The sequence below is a fragment of the Ursus maritimus genome, unplaced genomic scaffold, assembly GCF_017311325.1.
Source record: "Ursus maritimus isolate PB19 unplaced genomic scaffold, ASM1731132v1 scaffold_13, whole genome shotgun sequence".
Lineage (NCBI taxonomy): Eukaryota > Metazoa > Chordata > Mammalia > Carnivora > Ursidae > Ursus > Ursus maritimus.
The window spans coordinates 25,742,513-25,756,029 of NW_024423675.1; positions in this window are offsets into that span (position 1 = coordinate 25,742,513).

Here is a 13,517-nt window from a genome sequence, read left to right on the forward strand (position 1 = left end):
TTTTCTTTTTATTAAGTTGGGGATAAATTCCAGAAACAGCAGACAAAAACACTGAAAATTGTCCCTGAAATTCATCATTAGGGATAGGGAAGGGTGGGTGAGAGAACAAATACTTTTTCATGAAATGCCTTGTAAAACGACTTGACCTTTTAGGTTTAATACATAAATAACTATAATATAAATACAAATTTAATTTAATTTAATAATTTAATTTTAAATGCAAACAAATATATTTGTTCCTTCAATAAACATTTATTGAGACACTAGTGTAGGAGACAGCAAACATAAGTGGTGAGGCAAGCACACTGTGATGCTGGAAATGCAAAGATAACATACAGCCTTCCCCATCTTTATGTCTGTCTAGCTATTTGACCTTGGGTACTTAATCTAACCATGTATGTGCTTCAGTGTCCACATCAGAAAAAAAAAAAAAAATAGGAAGGTTAAGCGTGATAATGTCAACAAATCATGGCAAGCTAGAAAAATAATAGTAGTCTAATAAGGAGACACAGAATCCTAACAACTTCAATATGATTTGATCCTTATTACTCTGAAATTACATATCTGGTGAAATCAGAATAAAGAGGAAGAATCCCATTAAACCCATAGGGATTCAATTACCGTCCATGAAAGCAAGGCTTCCAGCAAATGCCAGGCCCTGGTGACAGCAGGACTAGACTACATAAATTTCTAAGTTCCTTTTTAACTCTCTAAGCCTATGGACATACTGTGAAGATACAGCTCAGTGGATGTGCAAACGACTAATTGCTTCAGACAATTCATTGATTTGGAAAGTTAACAATTCTATTTTAGTAATACTCTTTTAATCCTTCCTTTAAAAAAAAAAAGTATTTATTTTGAATTCACTTATGTGTAGAAGACACAGTCCATGCTAGGCCCTCAAATGAATTTCAAGAAAGACAAGTTGTAGGGGCGCCTGGGTGGCACAGCGGTTAAGCGTCTGCCTCCGGCTCAGGGTGTGATCCTGGCGTTGCGGGATCGAGCCCCACATCGGGCTCCTCAGCTGGGAGCCTGCTTCTTCCTCTCCCACTCCCCCGCTTGTGTTCCCTCTCTCGCTGGCTGTCTCTATCTCTGTCAAATAAATAAATAAAATCTTAAAAAAAAAAAAAAAAGAAAGACAAGTTGTGGAGACTCTCCAGAGAACTACACTAATAGAGTAGATAAGTGTCCTCAAACTATATAGGAAAGGATTAATGAGTATGTGAGCAACCCTATGAACATTTAGAAAAGAACCTGGATTTGTATACCTTGAAAACTATGAAGTAAGAAGAATGGTTGTAGGAATAACTGATATACTGACAGTGAGTCTACATAGAGCTAATTTCAAATCTCCGAAATAGTTGTCACGTGGGAGATGCAATAAGCACAGTCTGCCCGTGTCAGGGCGCCAGACTGGGAGCGATGGGCAGGAGTAGGGGAAAGATGGAGGAAGCTTTGGCTCATAATAAGAAGGAATATATATAACCATGAAATTCACTGTCCCCAGAAGAAATGAGAATCACCATGCTGGAAGTGTTCAATAGAGCCCAGAGAGCGTTTTCAAAAACGTAGAGGGAATTCGTGCTTAGGAAGCGAGTTTTCAAACTACAGGAACTCTGAATTTCCATTCTTCTCTAGGATTCCGTTTACGCTACAGATTACAAGCCCAGCAAAGTTCAAACGAGAAAGAAAATTCCATCAACTGGTCAGCTGAACAAAAGGAAAGCAATCATACCAGTTAGGCATACCACTGGGGAGTGGAGGGGGAGCCGTCAAACAAGCACACAGAGCAGCGCGCACCTCCAGTGTTAGAGTATTGCCTTTTACATCTAATTGTTTCAGGATTGTACCGATGCAGACATATTAAATTATAATGGAAACAGGTTGCCTTCTTACCCTGAGGGAAAAAGCAAAGAAAAGATGTGTTACCTAAAAATATTGGACTGGAATGCTAGTTAAAGATATTGAACTGTAGAAAGATGAGCCACCTACTGAATCAATAACAGCATTGTAGTTAGGACCTTGAGGGTGTTTGCCACCTTATTGAGTGGCTGGTTCCATTCTCTTTAACCTGTGACAGCTAATGGGACTGGAGCCTGGGGCAGAATTACTACCCAATTCATTCATGATGCTTATTGAGCACCTACCAGTGAACGAGACCCTGGAATGGTCTTCTTAATGCTAAGCTATTCGAATGAGGGAATTTAGTGTACCTATTCTTTTTATATCATGTGAACTTTGGGTCTTTCCAAGCAACTCTTTACAATACTTGACCATAGGAATAGTATACAAAGACAGGGGGAACACTGAGTTAGAAATTACTTTAGAGCCCCCAAAACTGTCATTACATTTAGCCAATACATCTGATGGGCAGTAGGTGGAGGGAACTTCTAACACAGATTCTATCCATTTATGAAGTGTGGTGTGTAAGCCATGGGTAAAGTGCTCTTAAACCAACTGAAAGACTTGTGTAACAATCATTTAAAAATGGATCTGGGAGAGTAAAACTGACTGGTGGATCATAATACTAAAAGAAATGTTCAAGAACAGCTTTTCATCTATAGCCAGAGGAAGCGTTGGTAACAATGAAGTGAAATACTTAACAGGAGAGTACTTGGAGATGAACTCTAGATGAGACAGCAGACCACGGCTGTTCGAGACACTAGCATGATATATTTGAACTCACTTTTTAATTGATGGTAACTTTGAATGCTACGAATGCAGCCAGAGTCTTCTGCTTGTCCAGTTTTCATGGCCTCTTAGCATCCCTATCTGCCCTCACACCCACCCCACCCCTCCAGCCAAAGAGCCCATGAGCAACTTTATTTACAGCATGGCCTCTTTATTCAGTTACGGGAGAAACATGGCGGTCCCAATACTGTCGACAAACAAGAAGCTGCGTATTTAAGTAGAAATCAAGTGAAAACAGAAATAAAAGATAAACTAAAAAATAGATATTTAAGATACTAGATTTTTCATAACATCCAGGAATCTAAAGTCATAGCCGAGGTCCACATTTTATAAGTGAAAGCTGCTTTAATTATTATTCAGTCCTTCTTCTTTTGTTTCAGGCTAATTTTTTTTTTTTTACCTTGTGGAGAAATGCAAACCCATCATTGTAGAAAAACCACAGGAAACAAATCCTTAATAATTATAGTGTAAATACGCACTCTAGTCTCTCGAAGATGCCAAGCAGTACTTGTGTTCGTTTGCTCAGTGACGGTAAACAAGGAGCATCTGCCAGTCCCACGTTTCGAGGTTCCCATCGCAGGTTGAAAGCGTGCATAATCGGCAGAGAACTACACAGACTCGAAAGTTCTCACAGAAGAAAAATGTTTTTATATTGTGAAAGGAATCCTTTTCCTAAAACCGACGCTACAGCTTTTCCCAGGCATTTTCTTGTGTTGTGGTTTACTCTCACCTCAAAAATAAAACCCAAGGAAGAAAAAAAAAAAAAAAGCAGTTTATGCTCATAGGTGACATTTACCTTACATTAAAGTGCTCTTTTCGCGAAGATTACAGGCAGCTTTCGTAGCACTAGAGTCAATATGGAAATGAATTCAAACAGTTTTGAGGCTGAAGTCGAGATTTGGTTTAGTGATACCAATAAAACAATAAGCTCTAATTCTACACAAAGAGAAAAAGTGTGCTTAATGGGAATATGTCCCATTTTATAATATGTTGTATGTGCCATTGGTACCACTGAGTGCATGATCAAACCACTTTCACTTGCTCATTTATGTATTCAAACTGTCTCTGGTTCGGAGTTATCTGCAGGGCACGGAAAATAAAGATGAGATAAACTGGTCATTGCTCTGACTTCCAGATCGGTAGGAAAGTTTACATCCTTAGCTGTGGAGGGAGGCTCTGGAGAGAGAAGTTCAGGATAGGGAAAAGTTTGTCCTCAGAGGCAGTGGAGGAAACTTGCATCGTATCTGTTCTCCATCCCGGGCTGCAAAGGGCGTGACGAGGAAAGACACGAGAGCTTTTGTATAATCCGGTCAGGGAACCGTGAGTCATGGAGAAAAGCTAGAGTCCTACAAAATCAGAACAATGTGTCTTCAGTACACGAGCTCAACAAAGTCTTCAGCGTTGGAAATTAAAAAATATTATCTTTCTAGCCACGGAGCTGTGGGTCATCCATACCTAAGCAGGTGTATTAGTTGTGATGGACATTCCCAGAAGGGGTGTGGTGAAAGAGAGGTGCCTTGCCAATGAGGCAGAGCCAGGAGGAAAAGGGGGGATTTTGCTCACTTGCATGTCAATAGTAGAACTTCCCCAGAAATGGAAACTTCCTGTCCAATTGGCTGCTTTCTGCTGAGAGATTCACAAGAATGCTTGTCATTCACCCTATTTCTCAGCCCCGGCAAGAAGGGATGTTCTAACTAAGTGATCCAGCAGTCAGCAAATGTCTCCAGTCACGCTCAGGCAGAAACCACACTCTCCTGGCCCTCCCCCAGTCCCTCCAACAGCTCTTGCTCCTCCAGCCCCATTGTTGATTTGCCAACATCCTGCTCTTCATTCTCCTTTTTTCTTACCTGAATGCCTCTGTGGACAATCTCAGTAATATCTATGGCTCCCGATGACACCCGCATGGAAATGCTGAAAACTCTCAGCTCCACATCGGCTTCTCAGAGGTCTCTTCTGAGTGAGCTCCAGAGCAATATATGCAACTGTCTACTAAACATCTTTACTTGAGAAGGCAACTGAAGGGGCCCCTGCATGGCACAGTTAGTTAAGCCTCCAACTCTTAATTTTGTCTGGGGTCAAGACCTCAGGGTCGTGGGATGGGTCCATGCTTGGCATGGAGTCTGCTTGGAAGTCTCTCTCCCTCTGCCTCTCTTTCTCTCTCTCAAATAAATAAATAAATCTTAAAGAAAAGAAAAGACAAGAAAAGACAAGACAAGACAAGACAAGACAAGAAAAGAAAAGAAAAAAGAAAAGAAAGAAAAGGCGACTCATACCAAAAAAGTCCAATAAATATACAACCAAAATAATACATTTTCCTCCTTAGCCAGCTCCTTCTTCTGTTTTCTGTCTCAAATAGTGGTACCGCATCCCCCTAATCACCAGTGAGTTCCTGTCTGTCTTGCATCCAACAAGAAACAATATTATACGTCACAGACACTTTTCTAAATGCTTTCACATGTTAACATTTTTTAGATATAAGTGACATATAACATTGCATTAGTTTCAGATGTACAGCATAATAATTCAATATTTCTGTATATGGTGAAATGATCACTACAATAAGTCTAGTTAACATTCATCACCATACATAGTTATAAAATTTCTTTCTTGTGATGAAAACCTTTAAGATCTACTCTCTTAGCAACTTTTAAGTATATAATACAGTATTATTAACTGCAGTGCCCATGCTGTACATAACATCCCCAAGTCTTATTTATTTTATAGCTGGGAGTTTATACCTTTTCACCCATGTCACCCACCCTCCACCCACTCCCATCCCGCCCTGGTCTCCAGCAACAACCGGTCTTTCTCTGTATCCATGAGACTGTTTTTTGTTGTTTGTTGCTGTTGTGGTTGCTTACATTCTCACTATAAGTGAGATTGCACAGTATTTGACTTTCTCTGATTTCTTTCACTTAGCATAATGCCATCAATGCCCATCTTTATAGTCTCAAATGGCAAGATTGCCTTCTTTTTTATGGCTGAATACTATTCCATTACACACACACACACACACACACACACACACACACACACACACACACGCTCCTCACAGCAGCACCCCAATGACGTAGGTTCTGCTATTACCCCCATTTGACAGATGAAGAAACAGAATCTCCAAGTTAAGCAGCTGCCCAGGTCACATAACTAATAAGTACAAGAACCAATTTTGAGCCTAGCCCGTCTGACACTACAATATCAAACTACCCCTTTGTAAAGCTCGTCAATTCTACCCCTTAAATATCTTTCAATTTCTTTCTCCATGCTCTCATAACCACTGTTACCTTTTAGTTAAACATGTACCATCGAGACAATAGCAGGGATCTCCTAACTGGTTCCCTTCCCTCAAATTTTACCTCAAACTCATCATCTTCACTGCATTTTCTAAAATGGACATGTAAAAGCATGACTTCCTGGGTGTCTGGGTGGCTCAGTCGGTTAAGTGTCCAACTCTTGCTCTCAGGATCGTGAGTTCAAGCCCTGCATTGGGGCTTGAAATAAATAAATAAGAAATAAAAAATAAATAAAAGCATGACTTCCCTGCCTGGCTCCCCTTAACTGATAACAGTGTTTCCAACTGTTTTGGGCAGAAATCAGAGACGTTGCAAGTTAGGTTTCTAATGTACTAAGTCATTCCTGGTGCTCTACTCCAAACACACCATATGTTTTGGGCTCTTTCATCTGCATAGAAAGCCCTTCTCCCACCTTCACTAGGGCTAATTCCCAATTATTCTAAGAGGTAAATTTAGGGGACAACACAGGAAAGCCTTCCCTGCCCTGTGCTCCCACACACTCCCTTCCAAATGTCTAAGCACACGCTCTCCTTCACTAAGGGAGGGGCTAAGAGGATGGAATTCAGTGTCAGGCATCCTGGGTGTGACTCCTGGCTCTGTCACCTACCAGCTTTGTGACACTGGGCATTCACTACCCTCATCCCACCATACCAGACTGATCTCTTAACTTGTCTTTCTCACCAGACTGTGAACCAAAATGCAGGGCTTTCTTCTCCCTGCTGCCATCTCCAGCTCCTAGTACAATGCCTAGCCCATATCAGGTGCTCGAATAATCTTAAACTAAACTAAAAATAAAACACAGAGTCCTACTTTATACTGAGAATAATAAATATACATGACTTTATACGGGAAGTTTTTGAAGTAATTTCTAAAAGAGTTTGAATTGATCTATGAATGTAAGACATAACAGACGACCGAAAGATGATGGGATTGGCCTCACCTTTCCCAGTGCCATTGGGAGAAGCATATCAAACCCTCTTGCTCAGCTGACAACAGAATATAATATATTTGACTTAGTAGAGCAATTCTGTGCTCAATGTTTGATGGTGCATGAACATCCCAGAAAGAAGCAATCAGACTGAAGAATAAATTTAGAAATGGCATAGAACAATTTGGTATTTCCTTTGCAGGAAAACTGGTTATCTTGACTTCCACTTTATATTTTGTGTCATACTATTATTCTAACAACCTCTGTTCAGGGCTATTTTTCTCCCTGTGTACCATCTTTTTTTGTAATGACCCTTCAGATGGGTTTGGTTGTATGTTAGTGTTAGCAGAGTGGGCAGACATTCAGCTGTCATCTTAATCAGTTTAAAACCAGGGATCCGAAATACAAATACATTGTAATGAATTATACTTTATCACATTATCATTCCATTTTTAACGAAATTGGTTTAATTATGCTTTGGAGCAAATGTTTAAAATTTATTAATCTAAGACATCTTCTCACAAGTTGTAATAATTGTTTAATTTTTAATCAAATAAGCATTGGTTTGAAGTTGATACAAATGTTCTAAATCCAGCCTGGAAAAATAATAGTAGCCACTGAGTCTGAGCCCCACGTCCTAAAAACAATTAGACTTGAAAAGATTCTGTCAGTACATCTAATGAATTTAATGAACTCATTCTCTTACTTTAAACACTATAGTGCACGGGGGTGGCTCAATGGGTTTAGTGTCCAACTCTTGATATCAGCTCAGGTCTAATCTTAGAGTTGTGAGATCAAGCCCTGCATTGGGTTCCATGCTAAGTGTGGAGTCTACTTAAAAAAACAAAAAACCAAAAAAACTATAGTTAGGTATTTTTCACAATTTTTTGTTTTAGTGGAAGGCTACTGGCTGTCTGAGTTTGAAATGTTCTGTTTTCACTTAACATAATTGTCCAGGGAACACCAGAAGTCTGCCACCAAGCAGCCCTTCAGCTATTAGAAGGAGCTGGAACCAAAGGCCGTGGATATGGGAAACAAAGGCAGAAGGAAATGTAGATAAAATTAAACGTCCTTATAACCTGCAGCCCATTGACAAACACTGGAGGCAGGCAGAGTACAACATTCCTCCAGGAAGCTCCCAACTGTCTTAATGTTAATGCCTGGCTAGAAGGAAAAACTACTTTAGTGTGATAATAGCAAGACCTCCAGCATCCTGTAAGTCTTCTTTAGCATATGAAAATCGTTTTGGAAATTCCCTTATCTTACTTTCCCCAACCCCAAAGCATATAATCAGTTGCCTCTCACAATCCTGGGGCGCACAGCACCTCTTTCTGCCCACAGGTCCTGTCCCTGTGCTTTAATAAAACCACCTTTTTGCACCAAAAACACCTCTAGAATTCTGTCGTGGCCATCAGCTCCAGACCCCAACAACACTACTCCAAAATCACACCACCAAGACTGAATCATTCCAAATCATTTCCTACCTTGTCTTGTGTGTCTCCACAAAATGATTTAGATTCCTGGGAAACAAACTGGTTGGCTGAGCTTGAGTCATGGGACTCTCTTTGACCAGGGGGCAATCTCGTGATTTGGGTGTGTGTGTGTGTGTGTGTGTGTGTGTGTGTTTATCATGCCACTCAGACTAGACTAATGAGATGTACGTCCAAAACCGTTATAGGAGCTTGTGAAAAAGACGTCTTCTCTTTCCACTGGAATCACTAAGCTGGTAGGATATCAACCTGGAGCCACTGGTGGCCATTTTGTTACTTCGTTACCTCTCGGGAAGAACCTCCCTTTCCTGAAAATGGAAACAAAAGAAAGGAGCCAAGAGAGAGAAAGCTTCTGTTGTGAAAGTCTGAGAGTTGGATCCATGTTTTCTACCAAATAAAACATTAACCTTTTAGAGCCTTGGCACATGGCTTCCACTGGAAGAGGCAGGGTTTTTTTTGGGGGGGGGGGGCTTTCAATCTCTCCGAAACATTTGCACAAGTAGAATGTCACCCTAAGATTTTCCCTGTACAAACTATTGGGAGAGGTTGTTACCACCTAATACCTCAATCAGAAAAGAACTTCAGTGAGACCTCTGAACATAAACTAGACCCTAAAATAAAAGGTCTACTTTAATAACTTGCTTCTTGATGAATCATTCAAACAGTAATGGCTCTAAAAGGTATCCTGGCACCAAGTAAGGAATGGTAGATATTTATTTGATTAAGATAACATTTATCTCAAGGAAAGAAGATTCAGAAAGGATCTTAAATTACAATGACCAAAGTGCAAGAGGGATATTTTGGGAATTGGACTAAGGTGGAGGAGAGGGGAGGGTTGAGGTAACCACTATTAGCCATACCTACTAGGAAGTATTATATCTCCAAAGAAATGGCCTGCTAGTTAATGTGCCAAAAAACCACACTCTAAAATTGTATGTGGTCCTATACGATAAAGGTTTTAAGAGAAGAGAGAAGACAGCAAGGAAATGATTAAGCCATTGACAAATGAAATAACGTATAATGAACTCGTTCAAAAATACGAATAACTAAGGCAGAAAAGCAACTGGTGCAAAACTGGTGCAAAAAAAAAAAAAAGGCATTCATGCAGGGGGAGCATGAGTCACTCTCTGCTGATAAGGATACCTCACAATCTCAGCGCAAGGCTAGTGTAGCGAGAGATAACCACACCGGAACCCTCTGAACACACAGCTCCATCAACAAAGATGATTGTGTTTAAACTGTATCTGTGATGTGTTTATTATTGGCTGTGCGAGCTGAGAGCCCAGAAGGTTTTGAGACTGAGCAGAAAGCATCCCCGTCTGGGGGTGGGGGTGTTGGGCAGAGGAGAGAGACCCCGCATTGGAAGAGTTGGCTGTGGTGCTGGAATGCACCTGGATCCACTCACCAGCCTGCCCTCTCCCACCTTTGCAGGACTGTCTTCTTTCCCCTCTTCTTTTTCTCTAGCATTCCTTTCTTTTCCTTTCTTCTCCTACAGCCCAAAACGTCAGAAACGCTGGTCATGTACCCAAGATCACACAGGTAGTAAATAGAAGAGCCAGAATTCAAAACTGGACTGATCCCAAAGCTTCTGCTCTTCCCACAAAATACAAACCTATGTTGCAGACTGAAAAAATTGTAGTGAAATATTATGCAACTGTCGCCGGAATTCACTGCCTTTAGTGCCCACGCTTCTTAGTCATGCGGCTTCAAAGGATGAAGAGGTAGACCAGACGAAGTGTGGTGGACTTCAAAGCAAAGTTTATTGAGTAATAGTGTAAAGCTCCCGGAGGGGGGGGGACCCAAAAGGGTTGCCCCCGGAGTTCCTAAGCGTAGGGGATATCATGAGCTCTTTTGCAGAACCATCTAAGCAGTCCAGGTGTGCTGAGTCTTGCCAATCACGGCTGTGATCACGTATCTATCTACCCATTAGGTTAATGTCTCTATGCTGACGGTGTTTTTTGGGGGGACATCTGGGCCTTATGTCTTAATTCCCCCTTGCCTGTGATAGAGACAAATACCTTGTGGTTAATTGTCTTACTTTAGACGTTTTACAGAAGTCACTTCTGCAAAGGCTGCAAAACAGAATGCTAGTGTGATCTTGTCTAAGCTGCAAAACAGGATGTTAGTGCTGTTTTGTCTTAGCTGCCCTGACTCCCTATCTTCTTCTTGTTGGGGCCCCTGGCCTTGACTACCTAACTGTCCAACTAACTCCTGATACAGCTATTACAACTGATGATATCCATCTCATATTTAAAATGGGAAAAATTAGGTTACATAACTATATATGTACATGCAATAATTCATTTTTTATAATTATAATCTCTTTTTTTGTTTTATGTACATAAGAAATACATTAAATGTTTAATGGTGATTCTCTCTGGGTGATTGAACTGGGAGTGATTCTTATTGCCTTTACTGTACAATATATATATGATAATTATTTTTGCTACAAACATTCCTTATAGTTACAACTTTAAAGGAAGATACTTTATTCATTTATCCGGCAAATTTTTATTGAATACCTAGTAGGCACCATTGGAGGCATGAGAGCTATAGAACCGGCACATTAAAAAAAAGCTGTCCCTGACATCTTGGGCCTTCACTTTTGACTTGATTTCTACTTGACTTGGGTGGGAAAGGAAAAAGCAGACAACAAACATACAAGATAAATACAGAATAGCAGGTGGTGATAAATTCTGGGAAGATACTAAAAAATCTGCGCCTCACATTAGCTCAAATATACAGATTCTTTTTGTAAAAGTGTCCTAGACTGCCAAATTCCTAAAAAGTAATTCAAATGTTTTAGATTATCCATTAAATTATTTAACAGCTATTTTTTCTATCTGTCTTACACACTGCACAAGAGTCTTGAAAGTGAAAATAAATAAAATAATTATTGGACTGAAGGGGATAACAGTCTCGTCAGTAGCAAGTTGTAGAAGGAGGAAAATTGATAGTCCTCAGTAAATATTACGGTGGCATCATCTTTGGCAAAAAGATGCGTTCAGGCTACTCACAAAAGAGTTGACTGCTGTGTTGTCCATCTCCCCCAACCCTACCAAAAGCACTGAGTAGTGATATGGTTGACAAAATACGAAGATGACAGCATGTGGGAAACACTGTGTTGTAAATACGGCACTGTATATATACTTCTGTTACCAATTTCATTTCTTAAATTTAGGATTATGAAAGTATTTCTTTTATAACTATAGACTAGCATCTTTCAATGCTCATGGAGTGGAAAATTTGGAACTGAAAGAAATATTTCTAAAAGCAACAAAATTACCCATAATTTTACCAACCAGAGGCAATCCCTGTTCATACTCAACTTCTTGTCTTCTGGGTAGACGGACAATACTTTTGACTGAACTATGTGACTTGATTGTATGTCACGAAATATAGATACCCAAGATGGTAATTTTTATGAAAAGATAAGTTGGGGTCCCTTTTCATCTATCCAGTTTGGTTTTAATAATCTTCAAGCTTGGCACTCTCATGGTAAAATTTTATTTCTAGTGATCTTCATTTTCCCTGTTTCCTAATCTCTTAATTCATTTTTTTTTCTACCTGGTCCATAAGGTGACACTCTTACATGGCTTAAAGCAAAAGTGAAATGTGAACCAATTTCCAAAAGCGTCTGTCAAGGAGGTGACAAGTGTAATGTTGATAGGTGCAGAGGAGTGACGAGGCTGACAAGATGTGAATGCCCATGGCAGTGCACTTGAAGATGACGAGCAAGTGACGACGGCAACAGACTGTGTGTTGACCAGCACAGAGGGGGCCCGGCAGCTTCCAGCAACAAAGAAGACAGGAAGTTCACAACGACATTGTCAAAAGCACATAAAAAGAATGAGCATCCAAAGACAGTAAATGGTGTGTTGAATATAGGATCTCCCCAATTTCTTCACCACAATATGTACAGGAAATGACATCTCGCTTTGGGGTTTTTCTTTTTCCCATACCTCCATTCATCCGTATTTCTCTTCCCAATGTGTCCATTCTCCAATACTTGCTCTTGTTTTCCGCTTTGTGCTCTCTGGATGCTCCTTACCAAGCCTCAGGGAAGTCCACACGCCCTCCTCTCGACGGCTCACATGGAAGCAAGAGCAGAAATGAAGGAGATCCACAGTGTCCCCCCTTCCAGAGCACACAGACCAGCAGTTTCTGGAGCCTAGTTTGGCGATCCCTTTGGAGGTCTTCGCCAAGTCCTGACTGTCTGTATCTCCTGGAATGACCCAACTTACCACATGTTGTCTGTCATGAAAACTTGCTTCTCCTTTCAAAAGAAGAAAAAGAAAAGAGAAAATAAAAACAAAAATAAAAAACAGATGTCTCTCTCTATAGGCTTAAATTTTCATAACAAGGACTAGATAGAACAGAAGAGATTAATTTAGGGATGTGTTGCATTATGCTAACCACAATAGATTAGAATGCAGTTTGGCTCGGGCCAGGGCTGGGAAAAAAGTTCTGCGGCAACAGGGCTACTAAATTTGAGGCGATTTGTATTTTGTTCTTCACAACAGTGAGTGAGAGAGCTGTAAGAGCATGGTACAGTGACAGATGGTAGCCGCACTTGCGGTGAGCACGGCGTGATGCATAGACTTGTCGAATCCCTGGGTCGTACACCTGAAATTAATGTAACATTGTGTGTCAACTACACTTCAATAAAAAATTCAATCCATCAATAAATTTAAAAAGTGAATAGAAGTTCCCCGCTACTCTTGAGCAGAAATGGATGTGATTGAATGTTGATTTTACTCCCTGATGTTTAGGTCTCAGAGCTTTACCCTCAGAGCTCTTTAGGAGCCCCTTGTTCGTGAAATTTCTGAAAGAAAACAGTGACTTCATTACTGTGGGTCTAAAGCACTTAGCCCTCTCCCTCTTTTTTTCATTGAAATAATTATTTTTTAGAATGCCATTTGTAATAATTTCTGTTCTCCTGGAAATGCCACAATAGAATTGTGTGAGAAGACAGCAGTGCAGACAGGCTGGGTCACAGAACCCAGGGGAGGGCCCCACAGGATCCGCCAAGAGGGTACTTGGCTTTGTGTAGGATATAGAGATCAAGCACAAGCCAGAGAAAGTGGAAACAGAGTTTATTGAATAGGGTGAGTG